The sequence below is a fragment of the Pinus tabuliformis genome, chromosome J, assembly GCF_031772625.1.
Source record: "Pinus tabuliformis cultivar Carrire ecotype Pingquan chromosome J, CPIR1, whole genome shotgun sequence".
Taxonomy (NCBI): Eukaryota; Viridiplantae; Streptophyta; class Pinopsida; order Pinales; family Pinaceae; genus Pinus; species Pinus tabuliformis.
In genome coordinates, this window is record NC_142295.1 from 1,039,480,305 (window position 1) to 1,039,495,374 (window position 15,070).

At 40.1% G+C, this 15,070-nt stretch overlaps 1 pseudogene; it reads left to right on the forward strand.

Moving 5' to 3' along the window:
* Window positions 1-1,512: 1,512 nt before the first annotated feature.
* Window positions 1,513-2,400, forward strand: LOC149230453 (histone H2A pseudogene; annotated as a pseudogene).
* Window positions 2,401-15,070: the final 12,670 nt, after the last annotated feature.

A 15,070-nucleotide genomic window follows, 5' to 3' on the forward strand; every position in this document is an offset into this window, starting at 1 on the left:
AGGAAAAGCCCCTACTCACAAGGAGAGACTATCCTCAGCAAAAACCCAAAAATGCGAAGAGAACTATAATAGGGACAGAGAATTTACCTTGTCAGTGACGAGCAGAGCCGAGGAACCAGTCCTTTATGGCCGCAACCTGCAAGAGGAAAACATAGATGAATAAATAGATAACTAGAGGAATGGTCGAGTAGGAAAACAAACTAATAAACAGCAGAAGCACACAACAAATATCAGAGTTGCAGACGAGTGAAACACTTCACGATGGTTAGTGAAACAACCAGCATAACACCCGGAAGAACCCCAACTACCAGCAGCTAAAGAACGGTCTACAGAACCTTCAGACATAGAGAGCAGGACGGGCACCATTGCAACAACCACCAAAGACACAGAGCGGAACTCTCTCAGCAACCAGAAACCAACAAAACACAATGTCAAAATGCCGAAGTGAGTGACGGTTTGGTGTGTAAACCTAAGCGCGGGATAGTGAGGTTCGAGGCCGGGACAGGTGTCCCCCGCACCAACTCTCGTACCCTTCAAATTGAATGCGCAATCAAACAATCAAAAATATCCATAACACTCTGATGTGATATTTAATCAACCTCTTTATTATTGTATTGTAAGGCTAATTGGGCTAGTCCCATCACCAGGGAATTTTCAAGGCGTTGAATCCATTTATGTATTAAAAAATGCAATATATAAAATCAATATAGATTAATCTTCACTGTGGATCTATCAAGGGTCTAGAGGGATCAAATTTGTCTAGGTGCAAATCTTCTTTGTAAATTTGGACTCTAGAAGAGGTTTGTACCTCAAGATTTAATCCCTCTCAACATTTGCTAGATTCTTAATTAAAATAGATCTATGTTAGTGTAAAGATTTTGAGAATAAACCCAAAAACTAACAATAACTAACCTTTTTTGTTTAATACAGTGGAAAAACCTATCATAACTTAGCAATGGGGTCAATCATCACTTATTACCATCCATTGACTCATCACTATTATTAAAAAAACTATATAATTCATTAAAAAACAATATTTCACTCTTGCCAAATATCTCTCGCTCTCCCAAACAAACTCTTACCCCAAAAAAACACTTTTAAAACGCATATAGGTAACTTATTTAATCCATAATCAAAAGCAAAAATATGTTGAAATTGTTGTCACAAATAAAACTACCGTTGTTATTGGAATTGTTGTCACAAATAAAACTACCGTTGTTATTGGAATTTGGAATATGAAACTACGGTTCTTATTGGAAATTGGAATTTTATATTAACCTGATCAAATCTCTCCTTTTGTTTTTTTACGAGTGAAAGGTGCTTCGAAAAACACAACCTGAAATTGGAGAGGTACTTTCTTTAGTTTAGAGGCTTTATGAGCGAGCATTGCGATTGGTCGCTGAGGCATGCCGCGGATGGAGCGTGGGTTAATCGTGACCGTACCTTCATGCAAAATATACACCGTCCAATATATTGATACTTCCAAGTTCCGACTATTTAAACGCTCCTCCACTTCGTACCACTCATCGCCTTTGTGGTCTCTTTGGCTTTTCTTCGAGAAGCAAACAGTCGTTCGCAGCGAGCAAACGAGAGAACATAGTGGTACTGAGAAAATGGAAAGTTCAGGAAAGGGCAGCGGAAAGGGAGGGAGGAAGGGAGCAGGCTCCAGGAAGAAGTCTGTGAGCAGAACTGTGAAGGCCGGACTGCAGTTTCCGGTGGGGAGGATCGCCAGGTATCTGAAGAAGGGGCGCTATGCCAAGCGGGTTGGGGGCGGCGCAGCCGTCTACGTTGCCGCTGTCCTCGAATATCTTGCCGCCGAGGTGCTGGAATTGGCTGGAAATGCTGCCCGTGACAACAAGAAGACCAGAATCATCCCACGCCACATTCAGCTGGCAGTGAGAAATGACGACGAATTGGGGAAACTTTTGGGCAAAGTGACCATCGCTAGCGGTGGAGTGTTGCCAAACATTCATCAGGTGCTCCTCCCGAAGAAGGTCGCCGAGAAAGCGGAGAAGACTCCTGCGGCAAAGTCTCCCAAGTCCAAGTAAATGAAAGAAACTCTCTATTCCTCGGCTTCCTCTAATTAACTGAAAACGATCAATGGTGTTTTATAACACCACATCTTCTTCTTGGAGCATTTTGTTTAGCTTCCAAGAGCATTATTTGATAGTTCATTTTAGGATTTTCCTTTTCAGGCAAGTTGACAAAGCTGGTAGGTTTGGTTATGGAAGGTTAACTTCTCATGTCGTATAGGTTTTTTTATGGAGTTGATAGGTTTGATTTTAAGACCACCTAACTCTCCGTATACAATCAGTAAAGCTTTTTCACTATAGCACAGGAAAAGTCTGTATAGCTAATAACTTACGATTTCATTCCAAATTTTACATTGATTTGTTGAAACTTGACACCGTCAATCTTAACCCAGTCTTTTCAATTCGAAAAATGCCTGGACAAAGAATGAACTTTTGTTTAGGGTTCACCTAGGGCTAAAAGTAAGGATTTTGGAGTGTAGCTTCCGGACTTGTTAGAGGAGGTTGATAAGCCTGCTAAACATTTGCTATCAATCAGTAATTTGCTATCAATCGTATAAAATTTAAGGAGAGGACAATAACGTTGTCTACTAGTGGGGATGCCAACTCACAAGGAAGTAAGTATCTAAGTGTAGTGAGGAGAGGAAAAATAAGCAGGTAAAGTCTGGGGTTTAACCAGTCAAAATAGTTTTAGAAGAAGAGCTCTAGATGAATACGGTGGTCTCAAACGCTGCTTAAACCTTGGCTGGTATCTATTTTGCTCGAAGAACATGTGAGCTAGAGGTAATCTAGGGCTTCATTTTTGCTCAGAAGATGACTTAGAGAAAAATGTGAAGACATGTTGGCTATGAGGCTTGATGTCATTTTGCTTAAAGAATTGGACTGCCCATCTCCCACTACCCCCCACCCCCCTTTTTGATGTTTGGATTGAAAGGATGGAATCAATGCCAATTTAGGCGAAAGTTGTGCAAGCATCCAATGTATTTTTGGTTGCTTTGACATATTTAAAGCTATTGAAAATTCACTTCATCATTTTTGAAGGCAAACATGAGTATTATTGATTCATGCTAGGATTTTTGTTGGAATAGACACGAGATGGGTTTGCTAGTGAATTCACTCTTTTGAAAGGGATTCATTCTTTACTATAGTGGTTGGACTATCAAGGTATTCCTTTCAAGTCATTAGGTCTTTTGTTTGTAGATTATCTTTTGTTTGTAGATTATCCTTTGCCCTTTAATAGAAAGAGCAGAGTATTTAATGAGGTGTGTTATCATCCAAAAAATGATCACATAGCCATTTTCTATTAGGTTGATCGAAATACACCATGTAGTATGTATTTTTACACATTACAAGCCACTTTCACCTTATGAAATAATTTAACGAACCATTTTCCTAAATTATTCTTCATTAAAATAAAAAAACTCCATGAGAATAATTAAATAAATCATTATTTATTTATTATTCTTTCAAAATAATTATTAAATTATTATTCAATGATTGTTTCTAACCAATTTTTATTCAACCACTCAAAAATAATTAAATAAATCATAATTTATTTATTATTCCATATTTATCTCTTATTTTTCTCATGAATAATTCTTAAATCATTATTTCAAATTTATTTTGACTTTATCTCGTTAAAGCAGTCAATAAATCATTTTTATTTATTAATTACTTTATCCATTTTCCTAAATTAAGCCAATTAATCATTATTTTTTGAGTTGACTTATTAAATAAAGATATTTGATAATTTCAAATAATCTTTACCTTTGAACTGTAATAAAATACTCATAACGACTACATCTTGATTTGGTCTCACAATTTTTTATTATTGTCTTAGATCTGGATCTACCTTAATATTTATTATAAATAGAGGGGTTTTCTCCATTCTCATCATCCTCATTGTTGTCTTATGAGATTAGAGCTTCCATTTTTGAGTTCAAGCCACCATCAATTCCATTTTCGTATTACATATATTATAAGAGAGAGCACTGAAGATGTACCTAAAACACAGGGTGTTAAAGGAAGAGGGGGATTTTGTAGATCCGAGTCTACATATTCTCCTCACCAAGTGTAAACATTCTATTTTTAATAAAATTCAATTTCTTATATTTCCATTGAGTTTCCTTGTCTTTTTATTTTCTGTAGATGGTATTTTGTGCAGGGCTTTCTAACTTTTTACTGCAGATTTGAAGAACATTGACAACCATCTCTTGTTGTTAGGGCTATTTGTCACTAGTTACTTAAGTGAAATATTTTTGGTACACTTGCTAGAAAACTTCATACTAACAAATGACGACTCCACTGGGTCTTTAGTAGTCAACAAATAGAAACTCCATTAGTCTAAAAATTCAAAACCCTAGTGATTATTGTTTCAACATTTTTCTCTATCACTTTTTATTTCTATTTTTAGATTTTTACTATTTTCTAGAAAAATCTTTGTTATTTTGGGTTTCCATTTCTTTTTTGCAGGTCATAGGTACTAGTGGCGCAGGAGATGACACTATCTGCAACAGATTTGCCGAGCGAGCCTTTTAGGGGGATAACGTAATTTTTGGATAAATACATGCGTTGAATAACACAACGTGTGTACCAATATCTGCACCATAACACAAAAGACAAGTCAAAACTTGTGCTCCCTTTGTTTTTAAAAAATTTCTAGTGTTTTCTGAATTTTGTCAAGAGTTTTCCTTGTGTCGGGAAAGGTTTATTCACTCTCCTTGTTCACCCCTAAGCCTGGATTCTCTTAGTATTCCTTCTCTTTAAAAGGAAGGAAACAACTCCTTAGGGTTAGAGTATCCTTGTGCCATTTAATAGAAAATTTGTAGAGCTGAGAAGTCTAGTTTGCAAAACTTTCACTCACTTTTTTCCAACATTGTTTCCATAATTTTTTAGTCTTTTTTAGACCATATTTACAACACTTTGTTTCCCTTTGAAACTTGGGTTGCATTTCTCCTTTAGGGTCCTCTTGAGTATCCTTTTCTTTTGCAGTTTATTTCCTGTAATTTTCCAGCACTTAGCCACTTGTCTTTGATGGTTTTTCCTGTGTCATTTAAGTAGATTTGGCCTTAGTTCCCAGTCCTAATAGACATTAAATCTTTTGGTCTTTTAGTTTCTTTGGGTTGCTTGTTTTGTTATCATTTTCTTTGCTGCTTCATAGCTTTTTGGGTGGGAAATTGCGTGTTTAATCTTGTTATTATATTACTGTTCATTTTCAGTATCATTTGTAGTCTATACACTTTATTTCTCAACAACATTGACATCATAAAGCATGCTTTAAATTAAACCATCGAAACACATATCTCTACACATACACTCATAACCTAAGCGAATGAGATCTTGTTAAGTTATGGTATGTTCTATGCTTATAACAATTTACTTCTTTTCCTTATTATATTCCACCGATTAGCAATCACATGTACATAAAGTAAAGTGCAGATAGAACATTAAACGATCGACAAAAAACAAGCCAAGACAATAGACACAAGATGTGGCGGCTACCAAGGGACAAACCTCACAATGTGTGGGGAAACCCTTTGATCAAATCTTCTTTTATCTTCAATAATTAAGCAGAGAGAAATAATACAATAAATCTGATTCATATCAGCAGTAGCAAACCCTAGATCAGTAGCATCAGCACTAGCGGCTTCATTATCAAACTAGGGCAGACCATATCTCACAAACTGACAGTCGGATTGACTTCATTCCACCACCAAAAGTTTCGGCTTCCAGAGGAGGTTCAGATGAACCTACGGCGCAGTTCAGATGAGGAGATTTTCTAGGCCACGCAAGTCAATCTTTACTTCTGCAGTTGCAGCTTCAATTTCAGCAGTTTCTGGCTTCAAACTAGGGCAGTCGATATCTTACAAACCGTTCGTCGGATTGACTTCATTCCACCACCAAAAGTTGTGGCTTTCAAAGGAGGTTCAGATGAACCTACAACGCAGTTCCAAAGAGGAGATCTTTTAGGCCACACAAGTCAATCTTTACTTCTGCAGTTGCAGCTTCAAATTCAACAGGTTCCGGCTTCACATGTGTGAGAGAGAGAGACCCATTTCAACGCAGTAGAGAAGAGACTCATATCTACGCAGTAGAGAGAGAGAGAGATGTGATGAGATGAATGAGTCCAAATGAGGAAAAGTCCTCTTATATTTATACACAACATTGGTGGGTGAATAGATGCGACTGTTGGGCTTCTGAGCCTACATGAGTTGTAGGTCGGCTTGATAATAATTCCATAATCAAAATAAATTCATATCTCCATGAATACTTATCGGAATTGGATGATCTTTATATCAATCCGACACCTTTCGATGAGAGGAATCTAATAAAAATATTATCAGCCATGAATAAGATGACCCACATGAAGGTTTTCTCTGGTTGCCAATTTTAACACTCCCTCTCAACCATGGAGAACTTCATATGAAATCTGTCTATCGGTCGTTACTATTCATCCATCAAATGCACTGCCCTGTACAACCTAACCCTTGCCCTGCTCTGCTCTATTCTGCCTGTTCTGCTTTGTCTTGTTCTGCGCTGCACTGATCTGTACTGTTTTTCTCTGTTCTGCTCTGCTCTTGCATTGTTCTGTTCTGCTCTGCGTTTGTCCGAATTATGAAGAAGAAGAAATGATCGAGGATGTGTCATACTGACTCAAAGTCAGTCTCAGAGTATGTACCACTGGTCTTAGACCAGTCTCAACCAACCCGAAGTCAGCGTCATAGTGAGTACAACTCCACTGGTCCTAGACCAATATCATCCTCCACTGACTCAAAGTCAGTCTCAGAGTATGTACCACTGATCCCAGACCAGTCTCAACCGACCCGAAGTCAGCGTCATAGTATGGTACAACTCCTACGACTGGTCCCAGACCAGTATCATTGATCCCAGATCAATGGAGGTCATCCTAGCGTAGGGAGTACGGTAGTTACAACGATGCGTCCATCGGTATTACTATGGTCCCTAACTTCATTTCCCTGCTCATTGATCAGATGAGAGGTACTTCCCATGAGTCCCAGACTGCATGGGTAGGATGCCTCGACAGGAGAACTAATCAATCCTGTCCTCACAGGAGAACACATCAATCCTGCTACAATTGCCATGGAGAACACATCAATCCAGGCCTCACAGGAGAACACATCAATCCTGCTACAATGTCGCCACGGGGTGTACATGTATACCACCAGGGGATAATGAATAATCTTGTGGTCATATGCTGCTCCAAGAAGCACCCCGCACCCCCCTGGAGCTCTCAGAGCTCAATGCATCATACATGACCCTCATTGGAGGGTCTTTGAACAACTCCAAGTTGTTCACGGAAAGTCAGAAATTTTACTTTCCCAAGGGGTTTTGTCAGAATGTCGGCAACCTGTTCATCTGTACCGATGTGATGGAGCCTTATAGCTCCCCGTTGCACCATATCTCGAATATAATGGTATCTGATATCAATATGCTTGGAGCGATCATGGAATACGAGATTCTCTGACAAACGAATCCCACTTTGGTTGTCACAAAGGATCACAGTGGTATCCAATGTGAATCCAAACAACTCACTGAAGAGCTTTCGCAACCAAGCTGCCTCACAAGAAGCCATGCTAGCAGCAATATACTCTGCTTCAGCGGTGCTCAAAGCCACCGACTTTTGTTTCCTGCTCATCCAGGATATCGAAGCAGATCCCAAGGAGAAACAACACCCGGAAGTGCTCTTACGGTCCTCCACATTGCCTGCCCAGTCAGCATCTGTGTATCCAAATAGTCTCACATCTCTGGCAATGTATCTTAACCCATAAGTGATAGTGCCACGAAGATATCTCAGCAGATTTTTGGCACCAATCCAGTGTATGTGGTGGGGTTCAACCATATGCTGGCTCAACGTGTTGACTGCAAAGCATATATCTGGACGGGAGTTCACTAAGAACATTAATGCTCCGACGAGTTGCCGATACTCGGTATCATTTCGTAAAACAGGTCCAGCAGCACTACCGCTTAACTTCTTGAAGTCAAGCTCCATCGGAGTAGTTACAGGCTTGCAGTCCACCATTCCGAATCTTTCCAATATCTTCACCACATATTTTCCTTGAGATAGGAAAAATTCTCCTGGCTTTTGCCACACTTCAAGTCCTAGGAAGTAGTGCATTAGACCTAGGTCTTTCATTTCAAATTCAGAGGCCAGCTCCCTCTTACATTTGTGAATGAGAGGGTCTGCACCTGTTAGAAAGAGGTCATCCACATACAACACCAGTATGAGAGGCTTGTCATCTTCAACCTTAAAGTAAAGGTTAGGATCGGCTTCACTCTTAGTGAATCCCAGCTTCATCAAGTAGCTATCGATCCTATCATACCATGCTCGGGGTGCTTGCTTCAGCCCATAGAGAGCTTTCTTCAACCTGCATACATGAGATTTTCGATCATAAATCTCAAATCCTTCGGGTTGCTCCACGTAGACCTCTTCTTTGATCGAGCCATGCAAGAACGCAGTCTTGACATCCATCTGATGTAGGTTCCATCTTTGTGAAGCAGCAAGGGCTATGATCGAGCGGATGGTCGTATATCTGGCAACAGGTGCAAATATCTCATCATAGTCTATACCTTCCTTTTGGGAGAAACCTCTAGCAACAAAACGAGCCTTATACTTTTCCGTGTTTCCATCTGCTGCATGCTTTATCTTGTAAAGCCATTTGGAAGTAACAACAGTCTTGTCCTGGGGTCTGGGAACTACTTCCCAAACATCATTCTTTATGATAGACTCATATTTTTCGGTCATAGCATCCTTCCATACTTGATGCTTGACGACATCTGAGAATGACGAAGGCTCATTTTGTATGATCGTGCTCATGATGGTCAGGTATCCTTGATACATATTAGGTTTCTTACTTTCACAAAAGGTTCCTCGGGGTGCAGCATGTCCTTCAGCATCATCAAGTAACCCCTTAAGCCATGAAGGCCTCTTCCTAGAAGAGGAAGGCTCATATGGAGGAGGATCAATCGGATCCAAGGGTTCTTCTACATTAGGCATTGATTCATCATCCTTTTCTTTTGGTTCCCTGGTGTCGGCTTCTTGAGAGCTCCTCAAAGTCGGAAGATTGATCACCTTGCTGAGAGCCATATCTTCGTCAAAGGTGACATCATGACTAATTATGACTTCCCTTTGATCGGCTACGTAGATTCTATAGCCTTTAGTATTTTCACCATAGCCCACGAAAATTCCCTTCTTTCCAGATGCTCCAAATTTATTTCATTTCTCTTTCGGCACATGAAAATATACAGGGCTTCCAAAAATTTTAAAATGAGAAACATCAGGTTTCTTACCGGTGAATTTTTCTACAGGAGTCTTGGAACCTAATGCTTGATGAGGGCATCGATTTTGTACATATACGGCAGTGTTTGCAGCTTCAGCGCATAGAAACTTAGGAAGACTTTGATCATGTAGCATGGCCCGGACAGCTTCCATAATTGTGCGGTTCTTCCTTTCTGCCACACCATTTTGTTCAGGAGTATATGGTGTAGTAATCTCCCTCTTGATGCCAGCCTCTTTACAAAAATCATGGTACTCATTAGATTCATATTCAGTCCCATTGTCAGTTCTTAAGATCTTGATCTTCTTTTCGGTTTGATTCTCGATTAGGGCTTTGAAGTGTCAGAACCAAGGGAACACTTCATCCTTCTTTTTCAAGAAGTATATCCAGGTCTTTCGAGAATGGTCATCTGTAAAAGTGAGATAATATGAGTATCCTCCCAAGGAGTTCACAGGCATTATACCGGATATGTCTGAGTGAACTAGTTGTAATATATCGGAGGTCTTGCTTTGACTTGAAGGGAATGGTCCCCTTTTGAGCTTTCCTTCGGCACATCCCGGACATACACTTTCTTTCTCTACTTGGAATTCAGGCATCCCTGTTACCATCTGTCTTACATCGGGTAGAGCTTTGTAATGAAGGTGGGCAAACCTCTGATGCCAAAGTTCGGACTAAAGTGTTGTGTCACAAGACATGACACCTAGCGGACTTCCACCGACTTGATATAAAGAATCAACTCGAAACCCAAGAGTGAAAGCATCTTTAACATTATTTTTCCATATGCGTACCTTACCATAGCTGAAGGTTACCTTATAGCCTTTGTCTTCCATTGCCGAGATGGATACCAGGTTCTTTTTGAGATCAGGTACATATAATACATCTTGTAAGTGAATCGTATTACCTTGATTCAGTTTAAGAGAAACATTGCCTACACCTTTCACTGGGTATTTCATGTCATTTCCAAGGACAATTTCCAAGTTAGTTTCTTTCTCTACTAGATTATAGAGTACTTCTTTGTAACCAGTGAAGTGTCTTGAGGCACCACTATCAATGAGCCAAATTCCCATTGAGTCCGAAGGAGCGGAGGTAGATAGAGCAGCTGGTAGATAATATTCAACCTACTTATCGTCAACAGTGTTAGATTCATACCTGGAATTTCTAGCCTTCTTGAATGGTTGCCCTCTTCCTTGATTTCCCGCATTCCTTTTTCCTTTGTTGTTGAATTTTCCATTCCTTCGATTACCATGAGAGAGATTTTGATCATCGTCATGGTGAGAGTCCTTTCTATCAGGGCATTCCCTTGCATAGTGACCTGCTTTATTGCAAATGAAACATCGTCATTTTCTTCCACCCTTAAATCCAACCTTTCTTTTCGATTTAGACCCAGAATTATCTCTTTTCTTAGCATGAGAAGAAAAAGCAGCAGGAGGACCTTTAGGCAAGGGCATTTCCTGCTCTTCTACCCTTGTTTGTTCTTGAATGCATCTAGCCATTAATTCCTCGAAACTAGGAATTACATTATTGTTCAGAAGAGTAGTCCTGAACACATACCATTCAGATGGTAATCCTCCGAGAGTTGTGAGTGCCATTTCTCTGTCAGTAATGGTTTCCCCAATAGATAGGAGATCGTTCTTGATCTCGGTGATTCTTAAGAAGTATGTTTGCATACTTTCATCTTTACCCTTCTTGATTTCCCTCAACTTATTTCTAAGAAACAAAACTTGATTTACATCATTAACTTTAAATAAACTCACCAGTCTGTCGTAGATTTCCTTGGAGGTGTCTAGATCAGAGATGTAGGCCACCAAGCGCTTGTCGATAGAGTCCCGGATGATCTTCTTTGTTTTGGCTTCTCCATTTTTCCATTTGTTCCAGGCAGTAGTAGATGCATTTGATGAAGGTTCAACAATATTGCCTCTTACATGGTCCAACACTCCTTGATCTTCAAGGGTTATATCGATAGACATCTTCCATCCGTGATAGTCAGCTTTCTCACAGAGCTTGTCTTCGGCAAGAAAGAGTGTTGAGGACCCCATAGTTCTTTTAGGATAGCCTTGCCAATCTTCTCTTCAATGATTGCTTTTGCTCTTGTTCAGGCTTTGTCTTCACCTCAGCTCTGATACCATGTTAAGTTATGGTATGTTCTATGCTTATAACAGTTTACTTCTTTTTCTTATTATATTCCACCGATTAGCAATCACATGTACATAAAGTAAAGTGCAGATAGAATATTAAACGATCGACAGAAAACAAGCCAAGACAAGAGACACAAGATGTGGCGGCTAGCCAGGGACAAACCCCACAATGTGTGGGGAAACCCTTTGATCAAATCTTCTTTTATCTTCAATAATTCAGCAGAGAGAAATAGTAGAATAAATCTGATTCATATCAGCAGTAGCAAACCCTAGATCAGTAGCATCAGCATTAGCGGCTTCATTATCAAACTAGGGCAGACCATATCTCACAAACCGACAGTTGGATTGACTTCATTCCACCACCAAAAGTTTCGGCTTTCAGAGGAGGTTCAGATGAACCTACAGCGCAGTTCAGATGAGGAGATCTTCTAGGCCACGCAAGTCAATCTTTACTTCTGCGGTTGCAGCTTCAGTTTCGGCAGTTTCCGGCTTCAAACTAGGGCAGTCGATATCTTGCAAATCGTTCGTCGGATTGACTTCATTCCACCACCAAAAGTTGTGGCTTTCAAAGGAGGTTCAGATGAACCTACAACGCAGTTCCAAAGAGGAGATCTTCTAGGCCACGCAAGTCAATCTTTACTTCTACAGTGGCAGCTTCAAATTCAACAGCTTCCGGCTTCACATGTGTGAGAGAGAGAGACCCATTTCAGCGCAGTAGAGAAGAGACTCATATCTGCGCAATAGAGAGAGAGATGTGATGAGATGAGTGAGTCCAAATGAGAAAAAGTCCTCTTATATTTATACACAACGTTGGTGGGTGAATAGATGCGACTGTTGGGCTTCTGAGCCTACATGAGTTGTAGGTCGGCTTGATAATAATTCCATAATCAAAATAAATTCATATCTCCATGAATACTTATCGGAATTGGATGATCTTTATATCAATTCTACACCTCTTGGGTTACCGTGGCAAAGTAAACCGCAACGAAGAAATCACATGACAGAGTTAAACCGTAACATGTGAATGACCAGTGGTTAGCCATCGAGGTTAGCAGTTGGAGATCGCGGGGAAACCGCCTGGGTAAGACCGTTAGGTAAGTAGTGTCGGTCAGAGTTATACGTGTTCACATGGCAGACCACAACCATCGGGATTGACTTGCAAGGTGGTGACTTATGACAAGACTACAGCCGGCCACCTGTTCACATGCGGGCGGTCAACCTCCTCCGCCCGGTCAGCAAGCCGTCAATGGTTTGTTTTAATATAAAGTTTATTTTGGGTTTTTGTTGGAGTTTTGGTGCAAAACTAATGCGATGACCATGTGACTAGGCACTAAGGTGTTCCCTAGTGATTCGACCGAGAGCATCATGATGCATTCATGCAAATCTTAGCTAAGAAGCCCTCAAATGTATATGCAAATGTTTAAATGCACCTTTTTTTTGATGAGGAAGACATTGGTGGTTTTGAGTTTTAGAGTGTAGATTCTAGAGGATATAGTCGATTTTGTTTTCAGTGTAATAGGGGCATCGGGAGTCGGAATTGGAAACTGAGATAGGCATTGGAAAGATGGTTCAGAGAAATTTCTTATGACAGTGACTAGAAGTTCCTGCGTGCACATTCAGTTTGTTCAAATTTATGTGTAATCGACCTCTTCAGTATCAATCCTAATAAAGTGGTCACCCATCCCATATTCAATCTTATTGTCTAGTATTGCTGTGTATTTTCTATTTTCTCTTCTGTTTTGCATCTTACTTATGTTTTATCAACTGTCGTAAAGTATTTCTTATTAAGTAGTTCTCATGGTTTCAACACTTTAAATTAACATTAAATTCACTATTGGCATAATCAATTCTACTTCAATTTTAACATATGATCATTTCAGATCGGAACAACAAGCTCGCAGTTACCTCGATGGAGTTTAACTTTCAGAAGTTATGTGGTAGGAATACTGAATTCGATTTGGGAAATGCCTCTGAGTTTCACAAACTCATACTAGTAGTGATGTTCATGGTGAACTCCCATCCAGATATATGTTTTGCAGTTAGCATGGTGAGCTCATATATGGTTGAGCCTCATTGTATTGGTGACAAGGATCTTTTGAGATATCTTTGGGGCACAATCACTGATAGATTGAGATATGCTGCCGAAAATATGAAGCTGCATGATTATTCGAATGCTAACTAGGTAGGAAGTGTGGAGGATCTCAAGAGCACTTTTGAGTGCCATTTCTCTTAGGGTTCTGCTTCAATATCTTGAATGAGTGGGAAGCAGAAGTTGGTTGCTATAAGAACCACTGATACCGAATACATAGATGCGAGTATGATATCGTGTGAAGTTGCCTCATTGTGGAAGCTCTTTAGTGAGATGTTTGTACACATGATGGATACCACCGTGATCTTCGGTGTCAACTAGGGGGGGATTCAATTATTGAGGAATCCTGTATTCTATGATTTCTCCAACATATAGACATCAGATACTACCTTATCTGGGATATGGTATGTCAATGAGCAAGGAGCCTCCATTGCATTGAGACTGATGTACAGGTCGCAGACATTCTATCAAAGCCCCGAGGAAAGGTCAAATTTGTGACTTTTCAAGAATGACTTGGAGTCGTTGAGAGACCCTATTATGATGGTCCTGCATGTTGCATGCATTGAGCTCTGGGAGCTCCGGGGTGCTTGGGGTACTTCTTGGAGCAACAAGCGACCATAGGGCGAATCACCCTCCCCTAATGGTGTGTTGTATATAGGGTGAATGGTTCAACCTCCCCTATGTGATACCGCGTGGCAACTTATGGATAGGATGAGTGGTTCTCCTATCGAGGCATCCTACCCATGTAGTCTAGGACTCATGGGAAGTACCTCTCATCTGGCCAATGAGTAGGGAAATGGGGTTAGGGACCATAGTAGTAGTATCGATGGATGCATCGTTGTATCTACCATACTCCTTATGCTAGGATGATCTCAATTGATTTGGGATCAATGAAACTGATCTAGGGTCAGCATGAGTGGTTTGAGACACTCTCTTTTGATATTGATCTGGGATCAATGAAACTAACTTTGGGTCAATAAGAGTGACATAAATCACTCTCTTTTGGCATTGATCTGGGATCAATAAGAGTGGTATGACACACTCTCTTCATATGGAACCGACTTCTGGTTAACAGAGAATGGTATGAGACATTCTCGATCAATTCTTCTTCTTCATGGTTCAACAGAGCAGTGCAAGGCACTGATGGCAGAGATAGTACAGTTGGACAAATGGATCAGTAGATGGAGTTCTCCCTAGTTGAGAGGGAGTGTTAAAATTGGGAACTAGGGCCAAACTCCATGTGGGTCATCTTATTTATGGCAACTAATATTTTTCTTAGATCCATCTCATCAAGAGGTGTAGGATTGACCTAAAGATCATCTGATTCCGATAAGTTTTCATGGAGTTATGAATTTATTTGTGTTAATAGACAATTCGTCAAGGTTGGCCAACAATCAAATAAACCCCACATGTGCTCAACGTTTTAGTATAAAATGAGATGACTTGAGAGTCATTTTACACACACTTCACTCTTGATTTCTCTCCACTTGTTCTGGGTTTTAGTGGAAGAGAAATCTAAGA